Genomic DNA, 17711 nt, shown 5'->3' with positions numbered 1-17711 from the left:
ATGTAAAGGGAGTTTCCCTGGGGTGTGGCCTGCACCACCTTTTATCGTATAAGAGATAAAATGAAAGGGAAGCAAGCAGAGAGTGGGGACCTCATACCACCAAGAAAGCAGCACTGAGAGTGAGTGCATCCTTTGGACTTGAGGTTCCTGCACAGAGAAGCTCCTAGTCCAGGGGAAGATTGATGAGAAGGACCTTCCTCCAGAAATGACAGAGAGAGAAAGCCTTCCCCTGGAGTTGATGCCTGAATTTGGACTTATAGCCTATTAGACTGTGAGAAAATAAATTTCTCTTTGTTAAAGCCATCCACTTGTGGTATTTCTGTTATAGCAGCACTAGATGACTAAGATACTTCCTAAACTGTGAGAAAATAAATTTCCATTTGTTTAGCCACCCACTTGTGGTATTTCTGTTATAGCAGCACTAGATAACTAAGACAGCACTTAACCGTTTGTGTTAACCAGAGGCTCCACTTGTACGTTAAGTAGGCACTTTATGTGGATTATCTTACCTGATCCTCAAAATGACACTGAGTAAGTATTCTTGTCATCTTATACGTGGGGAAACTGAGGTCTGAAGAGGTTAAGCAATTTGTCCAAGTTACACAACTGGGAAATGGTGGATGTGTGATGTAAACAAAGGAACATTTTACTCCAAAATTCTTGGTCTTACATTCTCATTGACTCCCAGATTTGTCTCAAATTCCATAATTCTAAACTTCTAACATAAAGATTCTTGCTAGATCATGAGTTCCAACTTAGGAATGGTTTGTATAATGTTACCATCACACTAACAACGGACCATTCTCTCTGTGTGATATCTTCAGGGACATAGAGGACTAGAATGGGTTGAAATGGGCATTTTAATAAACATGATAGAGTCTAGTAATATCTGGAATGCATTTTAAAAGAAATTATTCAGGAGTAACTAAAAATTACCTGCTGGAGTGTTCTAGGCTTTAGAAGAAATATCTTGACAGAAATACACAGCAAAGGGGACAATGGAGCTCCTGATGTTCTTATGTGCAAGGGTTAATGTGGGTGGGATATTGGGGGGATGTGTGAAATGCGGCCCTCCTTTGGATAGAACACACACACACACACACACACACACACACACACACACACACACACACGAAAGAAACTCAAGGTTTGAAATTACTGTAATTGACATGGGAATATATTATTGATTGTGAGGAAAATCAAAAGTCTGAATAAACTCTGTAGAGAAGAAAAATAGAACAAAATGAGAACATATAATAGAAATTTAAAGACCTATTTGAAGTTTCATTGTATAAAACATCCAGCTGTCAAAGATTCAATTTCTTATATTTTTCTAAGTTTATTTAATCTTTGTGTAGACTTACACACATAAGAATATAAACTGTACAAAGGAAAGGTCTTTTATCCCCTTCTTTGAGAATCTGAATTCATCCTTTTCATCATCAGGCATTCAAGAATAAAGGTCCATGTGATACTCAAATAAGAAAGTGGAACTACCACTTTTAATGCCTGAAAAGAAAGTAAGACACAATGTTAAAAGTTATACATGTGTATGTATTACTTTCTGATATGTAGGCATAGCCATGTGGCAGACATGGAGCCATAGTGCTTTGTGTAGTAACAGAAAACATTCTGTTACTTTTCCCCCCCCTCAGTTCAGAACATTGGCCACTTCAAAACAGTCATACTAATAAACATTTTAACACTGTCCTAATTAAAGTTGAACTTACTGTTGTAACCAAAAAAACACCAAACCCGTTGCCATCGAGTCAATTCTGACTTATAGTGACCCTACAGGACAGAGTAGAACTGCCCCATAGAGTTTTCAAGGAGTGCCTGGTGGAACTGAACCACTAATCTTTTGATTAGCAGCCATAGCACTTAACCACTATGCCACTGGGGTTTCCTATTATTGTAGGTATTATAAAAGTGCATTGTACCGGGGCACGGGGGGGATACTAAATAGAAAATAGATGAGTGGTAACTTTGGTGAAGGGTAAGACAGTACACAATCCCGGGGAAGCCAGCGCAACTTGTACAAGGAAAGGTAATGGAAGCTCCATAGACACATCCCAGTTCCCTGAGGGACTGAAATGCTGGGCTGAGGGCTGTGGGGACCATGGTCTTGGGGAACATCTAGCTCAATTGGCATAACACAGTTTATAAAGAAAATGTTCTACATTCTACCTTGGTGAGTAGCGTCTGGGGTCTTAAAAGCCTGTGAGCAGCCATCTAAGATACTCCACTGGTCTCACCCCATTGGGAGCAAGGCAGAATGAAGAAAACAGGATACAAGGGAAAGATTAGTCCAAAGGACTAATGGACCGCAACTACCATGGCCTCTACCAGACTGAGTCCAGTACAGCTAGATGGTGCCTGGCTACGACTGACTGCTCCAACTGGGATCACAACAGAGGGTCCCAGACAGAGCTGGAGAAAAGTGTAGAACAAAATTCAAACTCACAAAAAAAGACCAGACTTACTGGCCTGACAGATACTGGAGAAATCCCAAGAGTATGGCACACAGACACCCTTTTAGCTTAGTAATGAAGTCACTCCTGAGGTTCACCATTTCAGCCAAAGATTAGACAGGCCCATAAAACAAAACGAGACTAATGGGGCACAACAGTCCAGGGTCAAGGGCTAGAAGGCAGGAGAGGACAGGGAAGCTAGTAATAGGGAACCCAAGGTTGAGAAGGGACAGTGTTGACATGTCATGGGGTTGTTAACCATTATCATAAAACAGTATGTGTACTAATCGTTCAATGAGAAACTATTTGTTCTGTAAACTTTCATCTAAAGTACAATTTAAAAAAGCACTTTTTGTACAAGTTATATTAATAAATAGTGGTTTTTATATGATCATGTTTCTGACTGGGTAGTTTAATAAATTCTAGAATAGTGTCTTAGTCATCTGGTGCTGCTATAACAGAAATACCACAAGTGGATGGCTTTAACAAAGAGAAATTGATTCTCTCACAGTCCAGTAGACTGCAAGTCCCAGTTCAGGGTGTCAGCTCCAGGGGAAGGCTTTCTCTTCTCTGTCGGCTCTGGAGGAAGGTCTTTGTCATCAGTCTTCTCTTAGTCTGGGAGCATCTCAGCATAGGAACCTCAGGTCCAAAGGACGCACTCTGCTCCCGGCACTGCTTTCTTGGTGGTATGAGGTCCCCATGTCTTTCTGCTCTCTTCTCTCTTTTATATCTCAAAAGAGATTGGCTTAAGACACTATCTAATCTCCTAGACCTCATCAATATAACTGCAGCTAGTCCATCTTATTACATCATAGTGATAGCATTTACAACACATAGGGAAATCACATCAGATGATAAAATGGTAGACAATCATACAATACCTGGAATCATGACCTAGCCAAGTTTTCAGATATCTTGGGGGGACACAATTCAATCCATGACAAATAGTAAAATATTTTATCTTATAAACCAAATTTTTGTTAACTTGAAATAATTTTGTACTTACGAACTTTGCCAAAATAGTAAAGAGAATTCACCTAGCTTCCTCTAATGTTATCTTCCATAAGACAGTACAGTTATCAAAACCAAGAAATTAACATTGATACAACACTATAAACTGTGGACTTCGTTCAAATTTCACAAGTTTTATCACTACTGTCTTTTTCCTGGACCAGGATCCAATCCAGGATCCCATTTTGCATTTGGTTGCTAGGTCTCTTTAGTCTCCTCCAGTCTATGACAGTTTCTCAGTCTTTCCTTTGTCTTTGATGATCTTGACACTTTTAATGAGTACAGGTCAGTTATTTTTTAGAATGTTTCTCAATTTGAGTTTGCCTGATGTTTTCTTGTGAGTAGACTCGGGTTATACATTTTTAGCAAGAATACCACAGAAGGGATGTGTCCTTCTCAGTGCATCGTATCATGGGTATCCTCGTTGCGCTCTTCACCTGTTCACTTGGGTAAGGTGGTGTCTGCTGGGTTTCTCTACTATAAAGTAACTATTTTTCTCTTTGTAATTAATATTTTTAGGGAGCTTGTCATAGATTGAATTGTGTCCCACAAAAATATCTGTCAACTTGGCTAGGTCATGATTCCCAGTATTGTATCTGTTTTGTCATCTGATGTGATTTCACTATGTGTTGTAAATCCTATCACTATCATGTAATGAGATAGATTAGTGGCAGTTATATTAATGAGATTTATAAGATTAGATAGTGTCTTAAGCCAATCTCTTTTTAGGTATAAAACAGAGAAGTGAGCAGAGAGACATAGGGACCTCATACCACCAAGAAAGCAGTGCCAGGAGCACAGCATGTCCTTTGGACCTGAGGTTCCTGCGCTGAGATGCTTCCAGAACAAGAGAAGACTGATGACAAGGACCTTCCTTCAGAGCCTCCAGAGAAAGCCTTCCCTTGGAGCTGATGCCCTCAATTTGGGTTTATAGCCTACTAGACTGTGAGAGAATAAACTTCTGTTTGTGGAAGCCATCCACTTGTGGTATTTCTATTATAGCAGCACTAGATAACTAACACAGGAGTGCACAAAATTCTTTTTCTTGAATATATACATTTGCGATTTTAACTCTAAACAAATTGCCATGCACGGTAAAAGGTGGTTAAGTTTTTATATTTAATTTAAAATGTGTAATTTTGATTTTCTGAAATATTTACAAGTCATTAGATCCCACGTCAGATTTATTAACTTTACAAGTAAGATTTAGTTTTTTTTACTGCTTGTGTGATATTTCACAAGACACTAGTCCTTAAACAAAGTTAAATTGGGAGAATGTGTTAATCTTGTATGATACATTTAAAACTTCCTATTTTTAATTATTTACTCTTTTACAAGATTGAAACATCATGAAAAATATTTTATTGAGACACTTTGCCTGGAACATACCATATTTATAAGTATTAACTTTTTGTACATGTTAGGGACGTAAGACTGAACATGACATGGCCCTGTCCTCAAGCAGCTCACAAATTAAAACTCCTTCAAGGCTCTTTTTGCTCCAATCACTTATTTGTTCTAGTTTGCCTTGGCTTAGGTAAATTTATTTTTTCCCTCTATGAATTTATTCTTTTTTACAAACTTCCCTCCCTCTTATTATCATTTTTCTGCTCCATTAGATTAAGTCATTTCTGTTTTCTCCAGGCCATATCCCTCAATGTCAAAATTCTACTTAAATTTCTTCTCCTCCAAGAAGCCCTCTGTCATAGATTGAATTGTGTCCCTCAAAAATATCTGTCAACTTGGCTATGCCATGATTCCTAGTTTGTGTGATTGTCCACCATTTTGTCATCTGATGTGATTTTCCTATGTGTTGTAAATCCTATTACTATGATGTTAATGAGATGGATTAGTGGCAGTTATATTGATGAGCTCTATAAGATTAGATTGTGTCTTAAGCCAATCTCTTCTGAGATATAAAAGAAAGAAGTGAGCAGAGAGACATGGGGACCTCATACCACCAAGAAAGCAATGCTGGCAGCAAAGCGGGTCTTTTGGACCCAGGGTTCCTGCACAGAGAAGCTCCTAGACCATGAGAAGATTGATAACAAGGACCTTCCTCCAGAGTTGACAAGAGAAAAAGCCTTCCCCTGGAGCTGGTGCCCTGAATTTGGACCTGTTGCCTAATGGACTGTGAGAGAATAAATTTCTCTTTGTTGAAACCATCCATTGGTGGTGTTTCTGTTATAGCAGCACTAGATGACTAAGACAGAAGTTGGTACCAGGAGTGTGGTGCTGCTCTAACAGGTACCTAAAATGTGGAAGCAGTTTTAAAACTGTGAATGGATAGAAGACTCAGAAGGAAGTGAGGAGAACTGTTAACACCAGAGACAGTGCAGATGGTGAGAAGCAGCAGCAGAGGACCAGCTGCAGCAGAGAACTGGCAGCAGCAGAACCAGGAGACCAATGCCAGACAGCACTGGAGCTGACCCATGGAGCAAGAGAGCTGAGTGCCTGTGCACAGGAGGATTCCTGGCAGAGTGGGGTGCCTCCAGGCACTTATCGGTGGAGCAAAAGAGCTGAGTGCCTTCCACAAGAGAGCTGACTGCCTTCCACAAGAGAGCTGAGTGCCTTCTGACTGAAGTTTACTGGTGGAGTAGGGTGCCTCCAGGCACTTGTCAGTGGAGCTACAGAGCTTTGGAACACTTGCTGCAGCAGAGCAGATGCGGGCATGAGGCCCAAGGGGCAGAGAGGCCAATGCATCAGGAAGCAGAAGCTGAAGAGGCAAGGAACACAGGAAGCTGAGCTGCCTCAGTCTCAAAGGGGCCAAGGGACCTCCATGCAGAATCCAGAGAGTGTGGCCAATACCTAGAGTCTAGAGGGCAGGGCTATTGTGTGAATGGGCTCAGAGAACAGAGGATTATTTTCAAAGCCTTGAGGGCTAATGTAATGTTTTGCTGACTTGCTCAATGCCTGTTATGCCTTTTTTCCCTGGAATTTCTTCCATTTGTAATGGAAATGTCTAGCTGTGCCTGTTCCACCATTGTAATTTGGAAGCTGATAACTTGCATTCTAGATTTCACAGATAAGGAAGAAATTTTTGGATTTTGGACTTGGAGCCAATTTAAGACTTTTGCTATGATGTGATGGGGTGAATGTGTTTTACATGTGGCAAGAACATGAATTTGGGGGGGGCAAAGGGTGGAATGTCATAGATTGAATAGTGTCCCCCCAAAATATCTGTCAACTTGGCTATGCCATGATTCCTAGTTTGTGTGATTGTCTACCATTTTGTCATCTGATGTGATTTTCTTATGTGTTGCAAATCCTATCACTATGATGTTAATGAGATGGATTAGCAGCAGTTATATTGATGAGATCTACAAGATTAAATTGTATCTTAAGCCAATCTCTTTTGAGATATGAAAGAGAGAAGCCAGAAGAGAGACATGGGTATCTCATACCACCAAGAAAGCAGCACCGGGAGCAGAGTGCATCCTTTGGACCTGTGGTTCCTGCACGGAGAAGCTCCTAGTCCAGGGGAAGACTGATGACAATGACCTTCTCCAGAGTCGACAGAGAGAGAGGAAGCCTTCCCCTGGAGCTGGCACCCTGAATTTGGACTTGTAGCTTATTAGACTGCGAGAAAATAAATTTCTCTTTGTTAAAATCATCCACTTGTGGTATTTCTGTTATAGCAGCACTAGATGACTAAGACATCCTCCTTAAATTATTATGTCTCATGTAGTTGTATCATTCTCCAACCCCCCAGAGCTAAGGATATATTGTCCCACAGGCATCTCAAATTTAACATAGCAGAACAGAATACATCATACTCCCCTATATCCAGCTCTCTCAATCTGATATTCCCCTGGTGTTCCCACTTAAATGATGTTGCTATTATCCACCCATGAGCCCAACCAGAAGCCTAAGGGGCAATTGAGACACCGCTACCTTCCCTAAACTCAGAATCAATGGTCAGCAAGTGGGTCAATTCTACCCTCTAAATAGCTCTATGTTCTGCCCCTGCTCTCTTTTTACCATCATGCACCTGTCTTCATTTAAGTTCTCACTCTTCCTTATCTCAGTTACCGTTTGTCTTAAATGGGTCTCCTGAAAAGCAAACCCTAAAGGATTTTGATGAAGGTAGGTTATTTGGGAAGTGATCCCAGGAAGTCCTGTGAGGGAGTAGGGAAATGAGAGAGGGAAGGGGAAGAGCCAGTAGTGTGTGAAAGGGTGGATCACCACTGTGGGCAACTGCGGCCCAATCCACTGGGAACCGCCTCAGAGGCTTTGTGGAATATGCCTCAGAATTGTCTTTTTGAGGTGAGAGGAAAGCTGGGGGTATTTGTCTACCAACCTAAACCCTCTCCTGCAGTCAAAGCATGCCCTCAAAGAGAGAAGCCCACAGGGAGCCATCAGTGTGTGTGGGAACTGTCTGCAACAGATCTTTATGGGTGTGGGTGAGGCTACACCATCAGTTCCTCCTAACTGGTTGTCCTGCTTCCTTCTTGCCTCTCCCCAACACCCAGTTATTGCTCCCTAGGTGATCCTTCTAAAACTCCAAACAGATCAAGCTATTCTCCTGCTTAAAACCTGTCAGTGGCTTCTCATTGCTTTCAGAATAAAATCCAAAAGACTGCACATCTTGCTCATGGCTTCTCTCCCAGTCTCATCTCTCACCGCTTCCCAGCTCTTGGTATAGGCTCCAGGCATACTGCACTAGCTGTGGTTCCTCTTCTGAGCCACACTCAGGAGATCCCTGCACATGGCGGTCCCTCTGCCTAAAGGTCACTTATAAATATTTAACATTTATTTGACCATCTATTACATGGCAGGCACCGTGCTAGACACTGCAGATACAATAAAGAATAAATCATGGTTCTGTCTTTGAGGAGCTTGCTCTTTAAAGGCACAGGAGACAGAAAGACATAAGGAAATACTTACAATTCAACTAAAGCCATACATTAAGGAGGAGCCCTTAGAGAACAGGATGCCTATGTGGAGACTTGATGGATATACAGGAATTTACCCCGCAGAGAAGAGGAAACAACCTGGTGCCTACAGAGAAAACTTCGGATTCCTGGATGGGGACGGTGAGGTGTCAGGCTGCAAAAGGTGAGGGATAGGCTTGCCAGGTGGTCTTATTCTTCAGATTAAGACATAATGAGGGGGCCCTTCTTCATCCTTCTACATGGCTCTCAAGATTCATCGGTGGGCGTCACCTGCTCTAAGGAGCCTTCCTTAATTCTCTCCTCTCCTTAGATGCTCTTGTAATGCCTTGGAAACCCCTCTCTTGGTGGTTATCAAGTTGGATTGTTTTAAAGTATATCCTCCCTTATGACCTGCCAATCCTTTGAAGGCAGGGCCTGCTCTTCGTCGTCTTTATATCCCAGTGCCTAGTATGATGCTAAGGCCCTTCAGATCAGACACACCTGGACACCTGAGTGCCTTTAAAGAGGCCAGAGAGTGGGAGGATCGACATGCTGCTCCTCAGGTTACCTTCAAGCCAGTGGTACACGCGAGCACTTGCACATGGTCTATGCCAACCCGAGTGCAGGAAGCCACTGGAGATTCTGGACTTCAGATACCTACTTCTGAGACCTGAACAATGGCTCTAATGATTTCCAGAAATCAGTTACTTTTACTACAGGTAACAGTGACAGTGCTCTGCTACTGTATGTTTATAACAGCTATGCTAAAGAATTCTTAAACCAACACACTTTCTCTCTCTCCTTCTCTTCCTTTTTTGCCAAGGCTGGGCAGGTGGTGGTGGTGGGAGAGATGTTCTCTAAGATGATGCAAATGCCCTTTTCTTCTTTGACTGGACTCAGGGCCAAGCTCTCTGCCAGCTTTCTGGGGTGACCAACAATATTTTAGTGGGTAGGGGTGGCAGTCTGAGCTGAATCTTCTGTGTCTGAGAGCTTCGGGAAGGGTGGGAGATGGGGTGGAGAAACGAGAGGGGGGAAACCACTTTGGAGCAGTCTGGTCTCATTGTCCCTCTGCTCCTTCCAGGGTGAAGCGGAGGTGGGACGGAGGGAGCGATTGATCACTGTCCCCCACCTCAAACCTTAGGTTTTGAAGAAAAACGGGTGAACATCTATTTTCCTGGAGCAGAGGAGTCAATTCCAGCTGGCTTTGCAGTTCCTGGCAGGTTAAAAAGCATGCATTCTCACGACTTGCTGATTTACACCAAATTTTAACTTGTTTCGAAAACCTTCCAACAGTCCCTGATGCTGGCTGCCCTGAACACTGACATTGTGGGGCTCTGAACAGAACCCCGGGTTTGTCTCCGTGTTTGCTGTTTATGAACTGCCTTTGTGTTGGGTTCTCCCCAGTACATTGCCTGGTCCTTGAGGGAGGAAGCCAGCGAGCCTCCAGCTTCCTTTGTAAACTTCCCAGTTCCTCTGCCTACAGCCTTTGCACATCTGCCCACCTACCCCAAACACTTTATTTTAAAGTGCTGTGGGATTGAATTTCACTCACAAATGACAATAACCGTTTGGCTTTGTGTCCATTGCACAGGTGCCTCTGGGTGCAGGCGCAGGCAGTGGGGCCGTGAGAAACTCTCCAGAGGCAAGTGGTCTTCAGGATGTGAGGACCAGCAATGGGTCACCGCCTAATGGCCTCTACAACAAAACACGACTGCTGTCCTCAGCACATCTCCTTTACACCTCTCTCAGAAAAAGCAGTATGTAGTTAGGAGTTCATGTGCTCAGTGCCTCCTCTTAAGTTCTGTGACCCCCACAGGCCACTTTAGCTCTCAGCTTCCGTTTCCTCATCTGTAAGATGGGAATAGAAACTGAGTATGTCATGTGGATGTTGTAAGGAATATATGAGCTGTAGTATGCAAAATGTGCTGCACCTAGTTTAGCGATATTAGGTATTACTATCAGATGCAAAGATAAGGACGTTGTTTCTCTCTTGGGAGTGGGGAGCGTGGCTGGCCAGCCTGAATGGGTCCTCCTCCCTCCAAGCTCCTTCAAGTCCCTTTCTCTGCCGGCCCAGGGGTCCCACTGTGCTTGCTCAGTGAGGGCGATTCAGAGGTCGCCCCAACGCAAACACAGGTGCGGCCCTGACCACAATGAGAGCGTGACGCTAGCCAGGCAAGCCTAGGTCTGGGGAGGCCAAGTGTGCCTGGACGACCCGGAGCGGTGGGGGCCGCGGGAGGGGCCGTATGGGCCATCTTGAAAGATATCACTCCGACCCACACTTAAGGGGACTGCTTGCCTTGCGGCCCGGAGCCCTCAGCCTCCTGTAGCCCCGCCCCCCGGTGTTGGCTGCGGCCGCCGGACACGCGCGGCGATTTGCCACGCGCCGCGTCACCAGAGCCGCTCCCGGCTCCGGCACCCGAGGGCTGGTCGGGGACGCGGCGGCGGGGAAGGCGGGGGAGGCGGAGGCCGAGGGCGCCACGCCGCCGTGCCGCCCCGCCCTGGGAGGCGCCTGGGCCCTCATCAAGTGACCAATATCCCTTCCAGGAGAACAGAGTCCTTCAGAGGGAAGGGAGCTCCAGCCTGTAGCTCCGGCGCCAAACCGCCGTCATCTCCTTCCTGTGCCGGGTGATCCGTCTCCTCACCCACCCGGAAAAACATAGTCCGCCCCTCACGTCCTTGTGGAATAGCGCTCGGTTCCAAAGAGTGCGACTCTCTTTGCCCGCACCCTTGTCTTTCCAATTCCAAGTACTCTAGATCTCACCAAGAGGATAAATCAGTCCTGAAAAGAAACCTGAAGGGAGAAGCGAAAGAGACAAGTTAAGGGAAAGCAGGGACACACACAACTGGCGGAGGGACACGGAGGACAACGCGCGCAGTGCGCACGCGCGCCGGGAGCAACGAGTTCCGGTCTGGCCGGGGCCTGTCTCCTAAAAATAGCCCCGGTGTGGGGATCCGTGCGCGGATGTCCCGGCGAGTCCCGGGCTGAAGGAGGCGGCTCCGGGCGGCGCGCAGCGCTGGTGACGGCCCGGGGTGCGGCAAGCGTGCGCTCGTCAGCTGCGCCGCAGACACACGGTGAGGTCCGCAGGTTGCAAGGCTCTGTCTGCGGGGCCGGCAGTGTTGGAGGGGGCGGTGTCTCGGCGAGGGGGCCGGGTAGGGGCCGGGGAGGGGGTGCCAGGGCAAGGGGCCGCGCGGTCGGGGAGGGGCGCCCGCGGGACTCCGGGGACACCAGGACTTGGCCGTGCCCGGTACGGAGGGGGCCGGGGCCGCGGGCGTGCGGCGGCTGGCTGGGTGGGGTGCGGGGAGACGGCGAGGAATGGTCGGGTTGGGGTGGACGTCGAGGGGCGCGGCGCCGGGGGAGGTGGGGGCGGGGTGCCCCCAGGGCAGGCCAGTGTTTGACGCGGTGAAGTGGGGTCGGGTGGTGCTCGGGTTGCCCGCGCGGGCCGGGGGCGAGGAGCCTCCAGTGCGCGCACCCCAGCTTGGTCTGGGGGGCGGTGGTGGACGTCGCCTCCTTGAAAGTTGAAGGAGTTCCCTGAGGGCTTCGAACCCTGGGAGCCTCCCCGCGGCGGAGCGCCTGAGGGCCCTTTCCTTCTTTTTGCCCTCCGCGGCCGGGGTCTGCTCGAACGGAGTGACCCTGAGTGCGGTGCGTTCTGCCCGGTTGTTGGACTTGAAGAAGTTCGCCTACTTGGGCTTTGGGAGAAGCTTGGTCTAATGGGAGCGACCTTTATTTAGTTCCTTAGCTCTCCGTGTGCTTTTATGTGTGTGTTGAGGGGCGTCAGTGGAGTCGGTGTTGGGCGGCGGGCCGCGGAGGGGGCCCTGGCCGGGGACACCTGCGGTACCGAGGCCTCACTGCGCGCAGAGACGTCGCGGGGATGAAGGGGCTGTCGAGGGGACCGCTCGTTGTTCCCTGACATCCAAGTAGCTCCCAGCATGCGGGGAAGGTTTTGTGTGATAGAAACTTCGCCCTTTTGTTCGATTTCCTCTGCTTTTGGACAGAAGGGTTAAAGTCGGTGAGGTAGTGCAAATAAGTTTAGAAAAGGTTGAGCATTTCTGTTAAAAAAAAATTTTTTTTTTCGTGAAAGTATAACTATAAAATTGTTCCTCAGACGTAAGTATGGTTCTTAAGATAGGAATCGAGACTTCTGCCATGGTCCACTAGAGAGCCATGTGTACATTTAGGAATAGCAACATCATGTTAATCTTATTTTAGTTTACAATGAGATTGGGATTCCAATAAATGTGCTATTAGAAAGGCCTACTGTGATGTTAACAATAGCATATGTATTTTTAAACTAATAAAGATTGTCTAAAAATTTCCAAGTATTTAACACAGCATTTTTCTCCCGTTTCTTGTATTATCTATTACTACATGAAGGGAAGGTTCTGTAAGGCTGTAATTAGGTGTACATTACCCAAGAGTATGGTACTTTCTCTTTAAGAATCCAGCTGTGTTGTTTTGGCAACTGCTAAGTACTCCAGTTGTCAGTTTTAAAATCTGTTACCTTGGCAGTACTTGAACAGTCTGTGGAAAAGGTAAACAAAATAGTTTTTTTTTTTTTTTTTGAAAACCTGCAAAAGTGGCATTTAATAATACGAATTTAGGAAGTAAGGATAAGAGTAACTATTGTATGTGTGCGTATGTAATTTTTTTTTTTTTTGGTGTATTTTTGGAGTGCCCAGTCGTTAACTCCTCTTTCTTTTACTGTAAATGGCAGCTTTTGTTTTAGGGAAAGAATCAAAAGTGTTTTCACTAAAGTGGTTGCCAATTTAAGTTAGACTTTATATCAAATACAATGAACACATGTCTGTATGTCATATAAAACATGAAGATCAGTGTTTATTCTGTATGCCAATGGTTTAATTGACTCTAGAATCGCATTTATGTTAATTCTCTGTGAGCATGGTTGCAAAAAGTTGTAATAATAGTGTTATAATAATGAAAATACTCTGAAGAGCTGAAACTAGTGATTTGAAAATTTGTACACTTAGAATTTAGATTAACAATTCTTTTGGATAATGCTTCTACTAGAAACTTATTAAAGCAGTCAATGATTGTAAAGTAATAGTGACCTCTCTAAATACAATTATTTCCTTTAATTCGTAATATAGTCATATACAAAAAGACTATGGTTTTATTCATACTGGAAGAGTAGTGTTAAAATTGTATTTAATTCTTTAAGTTTTTAGGTGCTGTCAAGTTGATTCTGAGTAATAGTGACCCTGTGTACAGTACAACATGTTTGAGCCTATTGTTGCAGCCACTGTGTCATTCCATCTCGTTGAAGGGCTTCCTCTTTTGCTGACCCTCTACCAAGCATGATGTCCTTCTCCAGGGACAGGTCCCTCCTGATAATGTGTCCAAAGTATGTTAAGAAAAAGTCTCACCATCCTCCCTTCTAAGGAGGATTCTGTCTGTACTTCTTCTAAGACAGATTTTTTTCAAAAGTAGATCACCAGGTCTTTCTTCCTAGTCTGTCTTAGTCTGGAAGCTCCGCTGAAACTTGTCCACTATGGATGAGCCTGCTGGTATTTGAAATACCGATGGCATAGCTTCCAGCATCACGGCAACATGCTAGCCACCACAGGTGTGACAAACTGACAGGCAAGTGGTGGTCTTAAGTTACTTCCCAGCAAACGTTTCTTTAAAATTATTGGGGGAAGTGAGTGGTGGGATGTATTCAGTGAAAGATAGCTTATTGGGGTTCATAAATAATAATTGTTATGTCACTGTGTTGAATTGTGGTTTGAGAATAATTTTCTTCTGTATTCTTAGAGTTTTTATGTTACCATAATGAATATGTGTGACAAAGATTGTTTTTTGTAAATGCAGTTTAAAGTAATGTTTTAAAGAAATGAGTTGTTTCGAGTGGTGATGTTATGTTTTTCAAAGCAATTTCATTATAGCTTTGTATTTTCCATTTAGGATGCAGTGCAGATTACTGTTAATTTTACTGATCTTCAAGTAATAGCTGTGCCACCTATTAATTGTTTGGTTACCAAAGAGAGAGCTATTGAAGTGTATTCTGAAGATGGTTAAGTAATTACGAAAATGTTTTTTAGAACATGATTTTGCAGTTTGAAATAGTTCAATGAAATCTTTTTAATACATTTGTTCTCTAATTTAGGAGGAGGAAGACAGAAGCAAATTTGTTACTGGGAATTGGCATGCTTGACAGTCAGGTTTTGGAAAGGCATCTTCCCCCTCCCTCTCCATCCCCCTTTGCTGCTTTTAGTTGATTAGCAAGAGGAATTTAGTGTAACATACGATGATGATGATGATGGTCCTGGATTTTCTCGGGCGTTTCTCATTTCAAGTATTCTGTCTTGTTTTCAGACACATCCCCATTTTTTTGTATTATAAGCTGTACTCATGGTGCATATAAATGCTTTCTTTTTATCAGTGATCTGGCAATAAGAATACTGTTTTGTGAATTGAAAATGATCAGTATTGCCTTTTTTCTAGATAATTCGTGAACATTTTTAGAAGTGTGCTGTCTCTTAATGTTTAATAAGAGAAGTGTAAATATGGAAAATTAAATCCATCTTCTACTTCTTGCAAGAGAATGCTGTAGCACATTGTGCTGATTTAGAAGCCCTTGTATAAGAAGGCAGCTTGGTTTTATGGTTAGAGAGATCTTGGTTCAGATCTCAGCTTCACCATTGACAAAGTTATGAGACATCGTCTATAGAATGGGAAGAAATCAGAACTGCCTGCCCCATTAAGTTATTAGGATTAAATGAGTGTGAAAGTTACTAGCCTGACACTTAATGTAACAAAATGCAAATTGCCTGATCTCCCTTCATTCTTTCCTCTATTCATCTCTTCCTTCTTATGGAGATCATATATGTACTGTGCTCAGTATCTATACTTGTAATGTTTATGACCAAAAAGGACTTAATATAATGTATAAATATAGGAGAATTCTCATTTACTCATTTTGGATAAAATATCCTAGCGTCTTAAATTCATTGTCAGATTACACATAAAATATTTAGAGGACTGTTTTAGATTTTTGATCCATAGTCATTTTTTGCTTTTAACCTCCATAATCTCCCCAAATATTAAAATAATTGTAGTTAAATATAAATAGTTTCCCTAATCTTCAGTGAAATATGTCTTTTAAGAATTGTCTGTTGTCTTCAAGATACAATGTTTAAAAAAAATTGAAACTCAAAATATATCTTATAACCCACTTGGATATAATCCATTTGGAATAGGTATATCTAATAGGTATATCTATTAGGTATTACTAATAGGTAATCTATTATTATTTTATACTTCACTTTACCTGGTTTGTGATATCAAATGATTTTGTACTGTTTATCTGTGTATTTTAAAGTAAAGTGAACCCTATGTTCAGTTTATTATAATTGGAGTATAAACTCATTTGTTAATAAGTCTCATGTATGAAAAGGGATATGTGTGCACTTATTTAATAAATATTATGTTTTAAAATATAGTTGTTTTGGCGTTTACTGAATTTAAGAAATAATATTTGTATTTACTGAATTTATTTAATATAGGATTATTGTCTTAGTAATCACTTAAGCCAATCACTTAATCACTCAAGATGAACTCATAAGCCTATGAGTTAAAAATAAATTAGCTTGTTTGTGAAGCAGAATACCAAATATTTGAACGTTGGTATATGATGGCTGGTAATTTATTTCTTCATCAGTTTACTAACTGGTGGACCTTTATACCTGGTTATTTTTGTGACCAGCAGCATGCATAAGCAGGTTGGCTCAGAATAGTTTGAGGTATGATTTGTGACCCTTGGAACAAAGGGATGCAGTTTGTTTAACCTAGTAAGATAACTTGTGACTTTTGGCTTATTAAAACAAACTGCCTTTGCTTTTGACTAATAATGTATTTGTCAATCTTACCTCTCATCTCCAGCCCCAGCAATCCTTCTTCTATGTAGAAACTGTAATTATATTTCTAAAATTCAGATCTAAACATCATTCATCTTTAAAACAAACAAACTTTGAAGGTATGTAAAATCAAGTAGGGAAGCAGTAATGTAAAGGATAAGAGATTGGCCTCTAAAATCAGACTGTCTGTGTCACAATATCTATTCTGACACTTTATGTTCTTTGACAAGGTCTCAGTCCTCTTGAGGGTCAGTGTATAAAATAGTGATTATAACATTATCTACTTCTTAGAGTTGTTGAGAGGATTAAATGAGATGTGTACTGTAAAGTCTTCAATGCCTGATGCATAGTTAGCATGCGGTAATTTTTCCCCTTTTATTCTTATCATTCAGCAGCTCTTTTGTGGCACAAACAGCAAAAGACAAAATAAACAAATGAGACCTCATAAAAATTAAAAACTTACCAAAAAGTGAAAAGACAAGCTGTCGACTGAGAGGATGTCTTTGGAAACCATATATCTGAAAAGAATCTAATAACCAAAATATATATAAAACTTTCACAACTTAGCAAAAAGACAACCCAGTCATAAAGCGGGGAAAAGACTTGAATAGACATTTCATCAGAGAACATTCAAATGGCCAACAAGCACATGAGAAGATGCTCAGATCATTAGCCATTAGAGAGATGCAGATCAAAACCACAGTGAGATACCATTTCACTCCCACTAGGATGGCTAAGATTAAAAAATCAGAAAATTACAAATGTTGATGAGGATGTGGGGAAATTGGAACCCTTATCCATTACTGGTAGGAATGCAGAATGGTACAGCTGTTGTGGAAAACAGTGTGACGGTTCCTCAAAAAACTAAAAGTAGAACTACCATAAAACCAAAAAACCAAACCCATTGCTGTCGAATTGATTCCAGCTCATAGTGACCCTATAGGACAGAGTAGAACTTCCCCTGTGGAGTGTCCAACGAGCAGCTGGTGTATTCGAACTGCGGACTTTTTGGTTAGCAGCCAAGCTATTAACCACTGAGCCACCAGGGCTCCAGAACTACCGTATAACCTAGCAGTTCCATCTTTAGGTATATACCCAAAAGAGTTGAAAGCAGAGACTCAAAAAGAGAGTTGTATACCAGTGTTTATTGTAGCACTATTCCTAGTAGCCAAGAGGTGGAAACATCCTAAATGCCAGTCAAGGGATGGATAAACAAAATGTGGTAGATACATACAATGGAAAACTACTTAGCCAGTTGGAGAAATGACGTCTTGATACATGCTACAGTGTGGATGGAGCTGGAAGACGTTATGCTGAGTGAAATAAACCAATCACAAAAGGACAAATACTGTATATATGATCTCACTTACATAAAAAGGTAAATGTATACAGACCAAAGTTTATTAATTGCTGTTAATAAGTTGTATACCTGTAAAAAGTTGAATTTCAGAATTTGAGTGATATATTTACAATAATGACCCCC

At 42.7% G+C, this 17711-nt stretch overlaps 1 protein-coding gene across 2 annotated transcripts in view; it reads left to right on the top strand.

Annotated features, from left to right (window-relative positions):
• The first annotated feature begins 10973 nt into the window (after positions 1–10973).
• The window catches only part of MEF2A (myocyte enhancer factor 2A), a 220036-nt gene continuing 213298 nt past the window's right edge, over positions 10974–17711 (top strand). For both annotated transcript variants that reach the window (XM_023727873.1, XM_023727870.1), the window contains exon 1: positions 10974–11428. The gene's annotated coding sequence lies outside the window, so the exon portion shown is untranslated. The remainder of the gene's footprint in view (positions 11429–17711) is intronic.

The sequence above is a fragment of the Trichechus manatus genome, unplaced genomic scaffold (assembly GCF_000243295.1).
Source record: "Trichechus manatus latirostris isolate Lorelei unplaced genomic scaffold, TriManLat1.0 scaffold00019, whole genome shotgun sequence".
NCBI lineage: Eukaryota > Metazoa > Chordata > Mammalia > Sirenia > Trichechidae > Trichechus > Trichechus manatus.
The sequence above is the reverse complement of the archived record's forward strand: the minus strand, read 5'-3'. Positions and strand labels throughout refer to the sequence as shown.